The sequence below is a fragment of the Oncorhynchus tshawytscha genome, linkage group LG15 (genome assembly GCF_018296145.1).
Source record: "Oncorhynchus tshawytscha isolate Ot180627B linkage group LG15, Otsh_v2.0, whole genome shotgun sequence".
Classification (NCBI taxonomy): domain Eukaryota; kingdom Metazoa; phylum Chordata; class Actinopteri; order Salmoniformes; family Salmonidae; genus Oncorhynchus; species Oncorhynchus tshawytscha.
This window is the reverse complement of record NC_056443.1, coordinates 28514169-28528632: the sequence shown is the minus strand read 5'-3', so window position 1 is coordinate 28528632 and position 14464 is coordinate 28514169. Positions and strand designations below refer to the sequence as shown.

Below are 14464 nucleotides of genomic sequence, written 5' to 3'. Positions count from 1 at the left end.
GACTGACAAGGGTGAGTAAGGGTGAGGTGGTTCTCCGCTCTCCTGATGGAGCCTAATTGTGCATGACCTTTGAACATCTCTCCTGACGGTTAGAGATGCTAGCCCGAGGAGAAGCTTGTTCTGTACCATTTCAAAAGTGGTCAATGTGGGGTTAATGTGAGGTCAATGTGGTGACTCGCGGTTGGGTACCTCTAAATTGTATTGAATAAAACAGTAGAATGAATCTTTGATATGGAGAAGAATTGTAAAGGGAAGGGAGACATAAGGTGACTATTTTAAAGGTAGTCATCCATTTTAAAATATTTCCCTTCCAATTCTCCATTTCAAATAGATAGATAAATAGTCTACATTTAAAATTCACATTCATGGAATCGTCATAATATAGATAGTTCCTACAATAGGATTACCCATGTTTTCTGTCTTCACCAATGACAGTCTTCCCTTGGTTTCCTTCTTTATCTCCTTTATTGGATCAATAACGGTCCTTCAGGGGTGTCAGGACAGTATTGCAGGCATGTGCTACACTGTCAAAATAGATCATCTCTAAACACCAATGAAGTACTCTGAAACACCCAAAGTGGTTCTTCAACCTGAATACTGGTGTTTCTAAGAGAGTGTTGTGAAAACACGTTTTGGGGTTTCAGTGCATGTAAAAGGTAGCATCAAAACCACAGGAGGCTGCTGAGGGGAGGATAGCTCATAATAATGGCTGGAACGGATTAAATGGAATGGCATCAAACACATGGAAACCACTGATTCCACTCCAGCCATTACCATGAGCCCGTCCTCCCAAATTAAGATGCCACCAACATCCTGTGATCAAAACACAAAAGCCGTTTGTCATACAAACAATGGGTTATAGCCTAAATAATGATTGATAATGGCCAAAGGATAATATTTTTTTGCATTATTCCACCTTTATTTTTTCAATTATTTATTTAGACAGATTATAAACAGGAGGGGCAGTAAAATGGTACATTTCATTTACATTTTACCCACTCAACCACTAAGCCACACTATAAGAAATGATTCTGGGGTGAATTGAAATTGACAACAAAAAACTGCCAACATATACATAATAAAAATGCTTGCAGGTCATGCTGAGCCCATGGTCTGGTGTTGAGGCACCTTGATTAAACCTATGTCACCTCTCTCCCCACTGAAGACCAGGGTTCAGTTCCCTGCTCCAACCCTTCAATCTGTTTTTCCCACTTCTCTGTCATTTGAGAAGTGTAAAAATAATTTTTCAATGTTTATTTATTCATAGTGGACAACACATTAATCAACATCAATAGTACAATAATGTGTAAGTCCTTTCAATGATTTGTTCATTTCATTTTACCAAACATAATGTAAAAATAAATCCAACTTAATATAAGTATCTTTCATGAGGATAATCAAAGAAAGAATACATTGAGTGATTGAACTCATTGGAAGTCTGTCACGACTTCCGCCAAAGTCGGCTCCTCTCCTTGTTCGGGCGGCGTTCGGCGATCGACGTCACCGGCGATTTCACACCACCAAGGAGTCAGCAGGAGCAGGTACCCCGGTTAGAGGAGTCGAGGAGCGCGTCCAGGATCACTCTGCCATGTTACATCATCTTGGTGCCATGATGGATCACGTTGTTCAAACCATGGACCGCTGGGAGAGACAGGGAGTCTCCAGTCCCTCGACTAGCGCAACTGGGGTTACCTCTACCCGTCCCGTCCGGAGCCAGTCCCATTGGGATGCATCTCTCTCTTCCCAGGGAGTATGATGGAACGCAGCACAGTGCCAGGGGTTCCTTTTAAAACTGGACCTCTACCTGGCCACCGTTCATCCAGCTCCCTCAGGAAGGGAGAGAGTGGAGTGGGCAAACGCTGTGTGGGGAGAAGGAGACGCGGCGTTGGACCACTTTGAGGAGTTCCCGTCTCTGACCATCCACCCAAAGGTAGAGTGGCGGGGGAACGGCTCTTCCATTTGAGGCAGGGGACGAGGAGCTCCCAGGAGTTCGCTCTGGAATTCTGGACCTTGGCTGCCGGAGCAGACTGGAACGACAGGGTGCAGCCTGCGCGACAACGTCCGACATGAGCTGGCCTGCAGGGATGCCACCATCACCTTTGACCAACTGGTGGATTTGTCCATCCGGTTGGATAACCTGCTGGTCACCTGCGGACGTCCATAGGGGGCTCTGTCGGTTCCATCTTCCAGCAGCCACGCTCCTGTGCCCATGAGAGGGAGGGGCTGCGCGTAGGGAGGCTGGAGGAGGGGCCATCACGTGCACCATCTGTGGCCGCAGAGGGCACACTGCCGGTCGGTGCCGTGTCGGTCCCTCTGGGAGTCGAGGCAGCAGGCAGGGCACTCTGGCGTCAACCCACGTGAGTCTGCACCACACTCATCCAGAGTCCTCTTGTGACCACATGTTTGTACCTGTTTGTTTCCCTGAGTTTTCAGTGAGGCCCCGGTGTTCGCACCGGGGCCCCTCCGCCTGCCCTGCCGGAAGCTGGGTCCGCGGTTTGTGGGCCATTTAAAGTCCTGAGGAGAGTGAACGAGGTATGTTACAGGTTACAGCTTCCCCCCGATTACCGCATCAACCCCTCGTTCCATGTGTCTCTCCTCAGGCCGGTGGTGGCTGGTCTTCTCCAGGAATCTGAGGTGTGGGAGGTTCCTCCGCCCTCTCAGGACATCGAGGGGGTCCCGGCGTACTCCGTTCATTCCATCCTGGATTCAAGGCGTCGGGCTTCAGTACCCTGAACTGCTGCGGGAGTTTCACCGTCGCTGGCCAGATCGGGGGTACTGTCACAACTTCCGCCGAAGTCGGCTCCTCTCCTTGTTCGGGTGGCGATCGATGTCACCGGATCTCTAGCCATCGCCGCTCCATTTTTCATATTTCCGTCTGTTTTGTCTTGTTCCATACACACCTAGTTGTCATTCCCTAATCACACTGCATGTATTTAGTCCTCTGTTCCCCTCCATGTCTTTGTGTGAAATTGCATTTATGTTATGTGGGTGTTGTTACGCGCCATACTTTTTGTCTATGTTCCGTGTTTGGGCACATTTATGTACTTGTGTGCTTTCGTTGGACTGGAATAAAAAGTGCGCTACACTCTATTCACTACACTCTGCTCTCCTGCACCTGACTTCGCCTCCAGTACACACCCTTAACAAAGTCTTTGGTTTTTAAATCACCTTGCATTTCATATCTTGAAACTTGATGTTTTTAGAGGATTGTGGGTAATTCATTTTTAGATTTTTGATTATTTCACACAATGTTGTATACATGTTTGATGAACGAAAAGTATATTTATATATTAGTATTAAGCTTGTTGTGCCATGAGGTATGATGGATCATGATGAATGGACCGCTTTCCAGTTCATGATTGTCAGTGGAAGATGTATAGAATCCTGAATTCTTGTTCAACCTCCAGTTACAGCCGGTGGTGTGAACACTTTGCTTGACAATACCTGCTAAAATGGTATAAAATTGTAAAAGATCAAATGCATGTAAAAAATGTAACAATCAAGACAATTCAGAAAAAGTGATCTAATTTTGCATGATAATGGTGTTTATAAGCTTTAGAGAGAGGAATCTTTACCAAAAGAGAAGGTATCTAATTCTGCACTAACAGGACTCCCTCGTTTCTCTCAGTGCTACCAGCCCTTCACAAGGTGTTGCACAACACACCATGTCATGTTTCAAAACATTTCAGGATGATGTGTTTCAATAAGGTTTTGTCTCCTTTAAGTTGGTGGCAGCTCAGTTGCCACTAGTTTTAGTGTTACTAAGCAGATCATTTTAGCAGTGTACTTGCACTGTACTGTATGTCCAAATGTCCTCATTTGAGTGTGACTGACTTCTGTGCTGCTTCCCCCTGTCGCTCAGTGGGAGGTTGATGAACCTGTGTAATTAGGCCTTCTATTTCACTGATAACATGTTTCATGGAGGGATGAAGCGAAGGAGTTTGGGACTGACATGCTGATACTGTATGAAGTCAAACTCTTCTGTTCTTTCAACTTCTCTTCTTTTGCTTTCTTAGGTTTTTTTTGTTGCCTTTGTTCTAGTCAGTGGAAATATACTGTGGAGTATCTGCATTGAAATTCCACCTCAGTGCACCACATGCTAGCTGCCAAATGTTCCAGTAGTTTATGATAGGAGCTTCTCGTTTACATTTTACACGCTACATGTAATCCAATTCGCTGTTCGTTATAGTTGATAGATAAAGTTTATGAAGACGGAGCATTTTATGATGCACAGTACTCCTTGTCTGTCATCATCAACATGCTATACTGTAGTTACGGCTCCTACCTCAAATAATACCAATATTTTCAGTCATTTAGCAATTGTCCTTATATAATTAGTTAATCCAATCACATCTATTTTTTCTCATTCGGCTCAGTTTGGAATCACCGGGGGATTTGTGTTGTGTTACGAGGACAGGGATATGCCTTTCAGATGTCATTTGTCCAGGTTTTCCTAATATTCAGACAAAAGCTACCGAGTTAACTTATCTAGGTCATTTTTAAAGGAGGATTAAGGAAATACTATTAAGGTGCTTTTTCCTCACAAGACGTAGCCCTTATCCACCTCGCCTGCTCCTGTTGTCATCTCAAAGCCGAGGACATTTGCTTTATTTCTTAACCCACTTTTTCACACTCCTGTGGCTCTGCAGCAAGTCTGAAAGGATTCTCAATCGTGCCTGGCATCCCCTGCTGTGGTTGACAGCATTTATCTCATCTGTGTCACCTGCTAATGTAGCAGCCAGTGACAACCTCTCAAAGCGAGCAGACATTTTGAAAATGCCCCACCACAACATGCTGCTATGTTGTTCAATGCTTGTTCATCTTTACACTGATAATTTTACCCTGTCAGGGAAAGCAACTGTTTCTCTGTGCTTCAAAAGCTGGACGGAGAGGGGGGGAAATGTCAGTGTCTAAAATGGATTTGTTACTTAACAGAGCACCCATCATCTATTTTTTGAATGATGTTGACACATGAATGATATTATATTAGAAGTCAAAATGAAGTTAAAATAAAAGCTCAATCTCCTGAAATCAAATGTCATTTTGTAAGCTGCGCGTGATATCTCTCTCTCTCTCTCAAGCCAGGGAAATGCTTGCTCGGTTAAATAGTGCAGACACATTCACGCTTGACAAACACATGGTTAAATAGTGCAGACACATTCACACACACATTCACACACCCACACACAGCAGACACACAATGTGGGAAACCTCCGGCAGCTTGTCAGTACAAATACACTTGAGGTGTCTCTATCCTCTCTCTGGGGATTCTGAACATGGCCCCAAATATTGACACTGCCTTCCAGCCTTTTGGATATACTCCCTGTCCCCAATGAGCTTGCTGTACCTAGGGCTGTTACGGTGACCGTATTATCACGAGTCATGACGGCAGTCAAATTCCACGTGAACATTTAGTCACGGTAATTAAGCTTTTCCAAGCTCTGATGCTGCTGATGATCATTAGTAGCCTACTTTCACTTGTAACCTGTTAGAAAGACCCGATCACATGACGGAGAGCAATTTGAATGAGAGGTGTTTCGGCAAGCAGTCGGGAGAAGGAAATTATAACTATTATATTCAGCCCAAGGGCACAACGGCCACTGGCCGCAAAAGGCATGGATTTTTTTAGAGGGTACTACGGCCACACAAAAGGGATACAGCTGGGAAATTCAAGGCATTCTCAAGTGCTTGTCAAATTGTGAATGAGAGACTGATGAAGTGTGTGCAGCCTGCGCAAAAAAAACAAAGCAGAGCTCATGTCTTTCATACAACTTTTTTCATATACTCTTTCTAGGTGGATTTGTTAAACTTTTTAAAATGTTGATGTTTCAACGGTCTTCATCAGACGCTTGTGGAAGCCAGGAGATGCTACATTGCTTTATGTTAATTAACGGCCAATTACCGTGAGAATGGCCGTTATTCGCATGACAATCACCGGCTGACAAAATTTCATGGCCACAGCTCTAGCTGTACCATCAACAAAAAGAAACATTGCTTCTTTCAAACATGTACAGTATTTGTGCTTTTGACTATACCACTGTTTATGTAACAGGCAATTCTGTAGGGCAGCTAAATAAGGCTGACGTAAGAAAAAACAAATTAGTGCTAAATACATAGAAAACCAAGGCAATGCTAATATGTGTGAAGAGAAAAAGGAAGAAACAGTTGGCAGACCACACAGGTGGTGTACACATAGGTGTACAGCTAGGCAAAAGTCTCCCTTGGTCATCACACATTTCACAGCTCTGCAACAAAATCATTGGCACCTCCTGTATGCTCAGAAGAATTGTGAAATATATGCCAGAGCAATTTTTTTTTTTTTTTACAAATCTCAGATGCTCTCATCCATAGTGAACTACTGCCCTGTCGTGTAGAGTAATGCAGGTGTTGGTGGCCTAAAGGGACTGCAGATAGCTTGTGCTAAGGCAGCCGGAACGGTTCTGCAACGTGGTTACCAGAGGTCTTCCATAGAATTACACAATGCACTCAAATGGCCGACTATCAGGGAAATTATAGAAAATGTGTAACTCCTAATATGTATAGGTAACATGAATGTGTAACATGAATGTGTGTCTTTGTTTTGTGTTTTTGTGCTTCTACCTTGTTGTTTTTCTCATTTCTGTATGTTTTTTTTATATTTCTTAAGGACTCTTAGAAGACTAGCCCTTGGGCTAAAAGAGATCCAAATCAAATCTAAATCTGAGCAGGCTCATTTCTGAGTAAAGTTATCGTTTTCCATCCCACCAAACACACATCTGAACACTTTTCTACACTTTACTATGTTCTCACTCCACAGACAGTGATAACTCTCTCCCGATGGCAGACTGTCTTGTGCTCCTCCGTTTACCGGTTCTCTGACCCTCTTTGCTCCGTCTCCTCTCCAGTCGACTCGAATGAAGAAAACTATCATATTCCGCCTAATTAGTGTATGTCCAATTAGGAAATGTTTCAGAATCACTCTTTTTATTCTGTCTCCACTACAGAAAACTGTTAGCACCCTGATGAAAATAACTTCCTAGAACTGACTTACTCAAACTCTATTGAGTGTCTTACACTGTGAACAGAGCCCCAGGACCAGCTTGCTTAGGGGGCTCTTCTCCAGGTTCATCTCTCTGTAGGTGATGGCTTTGTTATGGAAGGTTTGGGAGTCGCTTCCTTTTACGTGGTTGTAGAATTGAACGGCTCTTTTCTGGATTTGGATAATTAGTGGGCATCGGCCTAATTCTGCTCTACATGCATTACTTGGTGTTCTACGTTGTACACGGATTATGTTTTTGCAGAATTCTGCATGCGGAGTCTCAATTTGGTGGTTGTCCCATTTTGTGAATTCTTGTTTGGTGAGTGGACCCCAGACCTCACAACCATAAAGGGCAATGAGTTCTATAACTGATTCAAGTATTTTTAGCCAGATCCTAATTGGTATGTTGAATTTTATGTTCCTTTTGATGGCATAGAATGCCCTTCTTGCCTTGTCTCTCAGATCGTTCACAGCTTTGTGGAAGTTACCTGTGGCGCTGATGTTTCTCTCTCACTCTCTCTCACACTCTTTCTTTCTTGCTATCTCACGTCTTTTCTATTTTAAACCAGTATTGTCTGTTTGTAATATGGGAGTTGTAGAAGATCAAGGCTACTTGTACATGCCACTCAAAATGAGAGCTCGTCACAATATCATTTTTGACAGTGCTTGTTGCTTGTAGAATTTATTCTATTTTTCAATGTGTGAGAAAGCATGTGGGTGACTGTGAGAGAGACTGAGTCACACAATATAAAATAAGTCAGATTTGAAATGTAATTGTAATGAGAGGAAACTGGTGGGAGATGACCTAAGACATATTCAATTAAAGATCACTTGTTGCCTACAAAGGGGTGGAGGTGTGGTGGTGGGGGGGGGTCATAGCTTTGTGGCTTTGTGTTTCTCTGCGTTTACCTTTGCTGATAGAAATTGAGAACATTCATGTCTCTGCCACATGTGACATCAGGTTCTAGTTGCTCCATTTTGAAATGATCAACTCACAGTCCAGCACTTCACATGGTCACTGAACTCTGAGTGGCTTTTCACATTGCAGGTCTCTAGTGTGACCTACCATGGGGCTGTGCTGTGTTCGTGTGCGTTCCATATTTGTATGTTTGCTGTTAGGCTATGTGGTGTTGGTGTGTGGCTGCCATGGGTTTTTCACTACCACAGTGAGGGTGGGCCTCAGTGCTTCTGCTCCTGAGCTGACCAAGGACTAAGAGCTTGCAGTGCTATTGTGTGTTATGTGTAGTCTACAACACACTGCTGAACAATCACAGACCATTGCTTTTTGGAAGTGGTATATTTTCTTCAGTACAGACCACATGTAAGAAATGGCAAAAGCTCCTTACACATGGCACCTCCTGCTGTCCTCACCAGCCTTTCCCCCAGTGTGAACAGTCATGGTCGAGTTCCTTCCTGACTACTTTGCAGCAAATACCAAACTTACAACGTCTGGATAGGTTAAGATATCATCTAACCACATCGTATGACATAGCAATCTGATACCCGACTGCACAGTTGATGATGTGGCACGCAACCATTGAAGAAGACCAAAGCCTAGCGCCTGATGAGATAGCAAAAGCTCAGGCTGCCCAGCTCGGCATAGATAACATTTTCGGTGAAAATCATTCACAAAGAGATTCCTGCAAAAATATTATTTGAAAATGAACGCAATGCAACGCCTGCATGTCTAGTTGGGCAGGAAGTCGACCATATCAGAGAGGAAGAGGTGAAGCGAGAGGGTTTTTCTCCTGTCAAAATCTGTCCACGGTAAGCAGAACGATAAGCAGACCATCTGCCTTCCCGCCTTTGGGACAACGACTCCCATTGTCAGGGCTGAGACAATATATACAGGATCTTGACCACAGGAGGTTGGTGGCACCTTAATTGGGGAGGAAAGGGCTCGTGGTACTGGGTGGAGTGGAATCAGTGGAATGGTATCAAATACATCAAACACATGATTTGATGCCATTCCGTTTACTCCGTTCCAGACATCATTATGAGCCGTTCTCCCCTCAGCAGCCTCCTGTAACGGTTCTCTTGTGGTGAAGGAGAGTCGGACCAAAATGCAGCGTGTAGATTTCGATCCATGTTTAATAAACAAACGTAAAACACGAATCAATTATAAACACTACAAAACAAAGAACGTAATGAAAACCGAAACAGCCTATACTTGTGTAAACTAACACAGAGACAGGAACAAGGACACTGAGGACAATCACCCACAAAACCCAACACAAAACAGGCTACCTAAATATGGTTCCCAATCAGAGACAATGATTAACATCTGCCTCTGATTGAGAACCATATCAGGCCAAACATAGAAATAGACAAACCAGACACACAACATAGAATGCCCACCCAGCTCACGTCCTGACCAACACTAAAACAAGGAAAACACATACGAACGATGGTCAGACCGTGACACCTCCACTGATCTCGACCATGCTCTCCTTCCAATGTTGCTCCCAGCCCTCAACTGTGGTCAGATGTGCAGTGGAGCAGCTGCTGTCAATGAGATCGTTAGTTGCCACAGCAACACCCTATAGCCTTCAGCATAGTGAATAGGGAAGTGAGAAGAACACTTAGAACCCCCTGAAGTCGACACCCTATATTAAACGTATGCAGTATGGAAGGAAACGTTTGAGCTGTGGGGAAATATCTGTGATTCCAAAAGTACCTCTGGGTATCAATTACTTTGGTAAGGTGGAACTAGGGTTACATTGGAATTATAGACATGCTTGTACGACTTGCTTGTTGACTTTCATCACCAGTTCTTTGCATGATTTCTATACTGTACAAAGTAGAATAATAGTAATGGAAAGTTTATTATCTTCTTGCACACACGTGTTCCTCTCTCCATAGTAGAGATGGAATCAAATCAAATGTATTTATATCGCCCTTCTTAGATCAGCTGATATCTCAAAGTGCTGTACAGAAACCCAGCCTAAAACCCCAAACAGCAAGCAATGCAGGTGTAGAAGCACGGATAGACACAAGGATAGACACAAGTCTGTTTTTCCTCCAAAGCCACTTGGGAAGAGTAAAGAAATCCAACATCCTCTTGCGTTTTTGTAACAGCCTGCATCTGTATTCTTTCAGATTCATGTTTTATTTGTCTATTTGTGGTGTTGTACTCATTTGACTTGGGGAGTGAAAAAAGAAACATCCCAACTAGAGGTCGACCCATTATGATTTTTCAACGCCGATACCAATACCGATTATCGGAGGACCAAAAACCGCCGATACCGATTAATCGGCCGATTTATTTGTGGTGTTGTAATAATGACAATTACAACGATACTGAATGAACACTTATTTTAACTTAATATAATACATGAATAAAATCAATTTAGCCTCAAATAAATAATGAAACATGTTCAATTTGGTTTAAATAATGCAAAAACAAAGTGTTGGAGAAGAAAGTAAAAGTGCAATATGTGCTATGTAAGAAAGCTAACGTTTACATTCCTTGCTCAGAACATGAGAACATATGAAAGCTGGTGGTTGCTTTTAACATGAGTTTTCAATATTCCCAGGTAAGACATTTTAGGTTGTAGTTATTATAGGAATTATAGAACTATTTCTCTCTGTACGATTTGTATTTCATATACCTTTTCACTATTGGATGTTCTTATAGGCACTTTAGTATTGCCAGTGTAACAGTATAGCTTCAATCGGCATCCAAAAATACAGTTTTCCGATTGTTATGAAAACTTGAAATCGGCCCTAATTATTCGGTCATTCCGATTAATCGGTCGACCTCTAATCCCAACTGAGTCCTATTTTCAAATCGAGTTTGGGCTCTGACGTTATTCTGGCCATGATCCCATCTGACTCCCCCATTTTAAACGTCTGCTACTGCGGTAGCCTCTACGGATCTGAGAGTGGAAAACTCCTCTCCTATAGGTTTCTCTATTCCCCATAAGCAGAGCTCAGCCTTTCCCAACCATAAGGTTTAGTTATTTAGCAGACACTCTTATCCTGAGCGATTAGTGTTAACTGCCTTGCTCAAGAGCACATTGACCTATTTTTCACCTAGTCGGCAGTGTGACTTTGAACCAACCTTTTGGTTACTGGGCTCTTGAGTGGGCTTCTGAATGGCACAGGAGTCTAAGGCACTGCATATCAGTGTAAGAGTCATCACTGCAGTCCTCAGTTCGAATCCAGGCTGCATCACATTCAGCCGTGATTGGGAGTCCCATATGGCGGTGCACAATTGGCCTGGGTAGGCCGTCATTGTAAATGAGAATTTGTTCTTAACTGACTTGCCTAGTTAAATAAAAAATACTTTCTTTCCTGTTCAATCCAAAATATGTTCTCTCGTCTAGTTCCAATGCCCCAGAGAGACACAGTCATCCTGTGTCTATAAAACAGACCATAATCACAGCATTTTATATGAATAATGATCTTAATCGTTTACTGGAAGGATCCCCTCTCGAGGCAGCATGCTATTGGCTCTCAGGGGAGAGGGAAAGTCTAGCTCCGGTGAAGTGGGAACAGCATCACAAAAACACACTATCATCTCACAGTATCTAACCTGAAAATTGTCATGTAATGTTTGTTTTCAAGCCCAGTGGAGTGTCCGATCCCTAAAGGGCACAGACTTGCTCACAATGCATTTGTATTAGGTGCAGAAATGTTAGGAATGATGTTAATGCTTGGCTTTTTATGTATCTCTCACTATTCTCAATGGGGGAACCCAGCTTCCTGAAATAAGAGCTTCCGCTTGACTATCTTTTATCGTCAGATCCTTCACTTTCATTCCGTGTCATATTCCCAGTAATTCCCTAAGCAATGTTAACTCTACTGTTTGAAAAATAAAGTCTACTGAGGTTTGCTGCTCCATCCACTTTTGGACAACGGGATACAATCCACATTAACCGTCTCCGAGGAACATTTTTACACAGGCCCCATAATTACTTGAGCGATGAATCGTGAGTTTGGAGAAAAAGGGAGCCATCCCTTTCATGCTCTGCCTGCCTTGAACAGAGACTCAGAGGCTCTCGCCGAGTGTGTCTCTAAAAGATAGGGTAGTCAAGGCTGAGAACCATCCAAATCAGAGGGATGGGGTGGGGGGTGGGGGGGTAGAACCATGGCCAGACATCATAACAATCATTACATTAGACAACCAAGCTCTGGCTTAATCTCTGGTGTGGAATCATGCATCTCTCTCCATTGGCTAGCCACGTCTGGGTTTATCGGCAGGTATCCTAGTGGTTAAGAGCATTGGGCCAGTAACTGAGCAGGTGTCGGTTCAAATCCCAGAGCTGACTAGGGGAGAAGGTGCCAATGTGCCCTTGAGCAAGGCACGTAACCCTAAATAGCTCTGGTTAAGAGTGTCTGCTAAATGACTAAAATGTTTGCTCTCTTGACCTCCTGCTTTACAGCAGCTGCCCGCCTCATGAGCAGCATTGTGGGTGTTCTAATCTGAGAATCAATGGGGAGCGGCGGAGGAGTTCTAAGGGATCCTCTGATGTCAGTGGGGCCCAGGCACAGGCATCGATTGCCTTTTTACGCCAACCCACCCAGGCTCTTTGCAGCCTTTCTCTCTGTATAATGACAACATAGAATACTATTTCAATGAGAAGACCTTGTAGATATTTCTCCGGGGAAATGCATCGTACAGCAAGTCATTGAATGACACAACAAAGGATGCATTTGAGAGAAGCGGCTCTGTACAGATGAAAACAGATAAACACTGCATAGGTACATTATTATGTTCGTAGGAACCGATCAAGCCAGTGCCGTACAGCTAGCGTCTAGTGAAGATGGATAAGTGGACATTGATTCGGATCTGTTCACGATTAGTATACTGGACGAATGCAGTCTGTGAATGAAGTTTTTTGAGGAACGTGCACTTTGTAGATGTGTAGTGGTTGACCTCGTCTTGCACCGGACGCTCTCTGTGGAACCGCGCTGGGGCTTCAATGGCACGTTGCAGGTTCCCAAATGGCCGCCGTGCCATGAAATCATGAAATCTTAATACTAAAAGTGACGGTAAACAGCACTTCCTGGTCGTCTTGCCATACACAGGCTTTCACTATACATAAAAAATACATTAAATTATACTAAAATAAAGGCACAAGCACGCAATGTACCAGCAAAAGTTGATTATGATATAACAAACTATCGCTAAGGCCCGGGCCAAGTAAAATATCAAAATGTTCAACTCCCCATAGGGTCTGATACAGTAGGAGGCTGGAGGCTTTTTCCATGAATGTGTAGTGGATCTTTGATTATGTGATGATGATCCTAGAGAAGCATCTTTCTTTCAACTGGCTTCCTCTGACTCTCTCTCTCTGGATCATGGAGTTGGAGAGATGTCATTAGGGAGGTTGCTCTAACTCGATTCAGCACTTTTGTAATAGAGTGGTTAAGATGTTGAGTGGTTAAGATGTTGAGTGGTTAAGATGGATAAGTGGTGAAGATGGATGAGTGATTAAGATGGATAAGTGGTTGAGATGGATAAGTGGTTGAGATGGATAAGTGGTTGAGATGGATAAGTGGTTGAGATGGATAAGTGGTTGAGATGGATAAGTGGTTGAGATGGATAAGTGGTTGAGATGGATGAGTGGTTGAGATGGATGAGTGGTTGAGATGGATGAGTGGTTGAGATGGATGAGTGGTTGAGATGGTTGAGTGGTTAAGATGGATGGGTGGTTAAGATGGATGAGTGGTTAAGATGGATGAGTGGTTAAGATGGATGAGTGGTTGAGATGGATGAGTGGTTGAGATGGATGAGTGGATGAGTGGTTGAGATGGATGAGTGGTTGAGATGGATGAGTGGTTGAGATGGATAAGTGGTTGAGATGGATGAGTGGTTGAGATGGATGAGTGGTTGAGATGGATGAGTGGTTGAGATGGATGAGTGGTTGAGATGGATGAGTGGTTGAGATGGATGAGTGGTTGAGATGGATGAGTGGTTGAGATGGATGAGTGGTTGAGATGGATGAGTGGTTGAGATGGATGAGTGGTTGAGATGTTAAGTGGATATAATGTTCAGTCACTGGACCCAGGGCTACTCTTATATTTGATGCACATTTTTCTCCAGTTCCTTCCATTTGCAGTTGATTTTCTTAGAATTGATGTAAGCCCCCGGCTGGAAGAGGACCTCACATTTTGCAGTCTCACATTTCGGTTGTTTTTCCAAGCATTGTAAATCAAGCCATGGGAAAAATATGATTTAATTTTTGCCTGGACATATCTTATGAATCAAATTGTGCTTTTTTGTTCTTGTAAATGACCTCTTCTCTGATAACATGTGTTTTGCTTAACAAATTGGAACTACGACAGGATATGTAATTAATTGGATATCTACTACATTGGAATTATGTCTGGATATGGTAATTGTTCCAAATGCTGTTTGTCTAATCTGTTCATTCTCTCTCTCCTTCCTGTCCTCATTGGCCCCCTTTGAAGCAGAAGAGTATGCTGTCTAATCTGTTT

General features: G+C 43.3%; 1 protein-coding gene across 1 annotated transcript in view; it reads left to right on the top strand.

The window, feature by feature from the left end:
* Window positions 1-14464, top strand: part of LOC112214891 (neurexin-2-like) — a 1125107-nt gene that overhangs the window by 193933 nt on the left and 916710 nt on the right.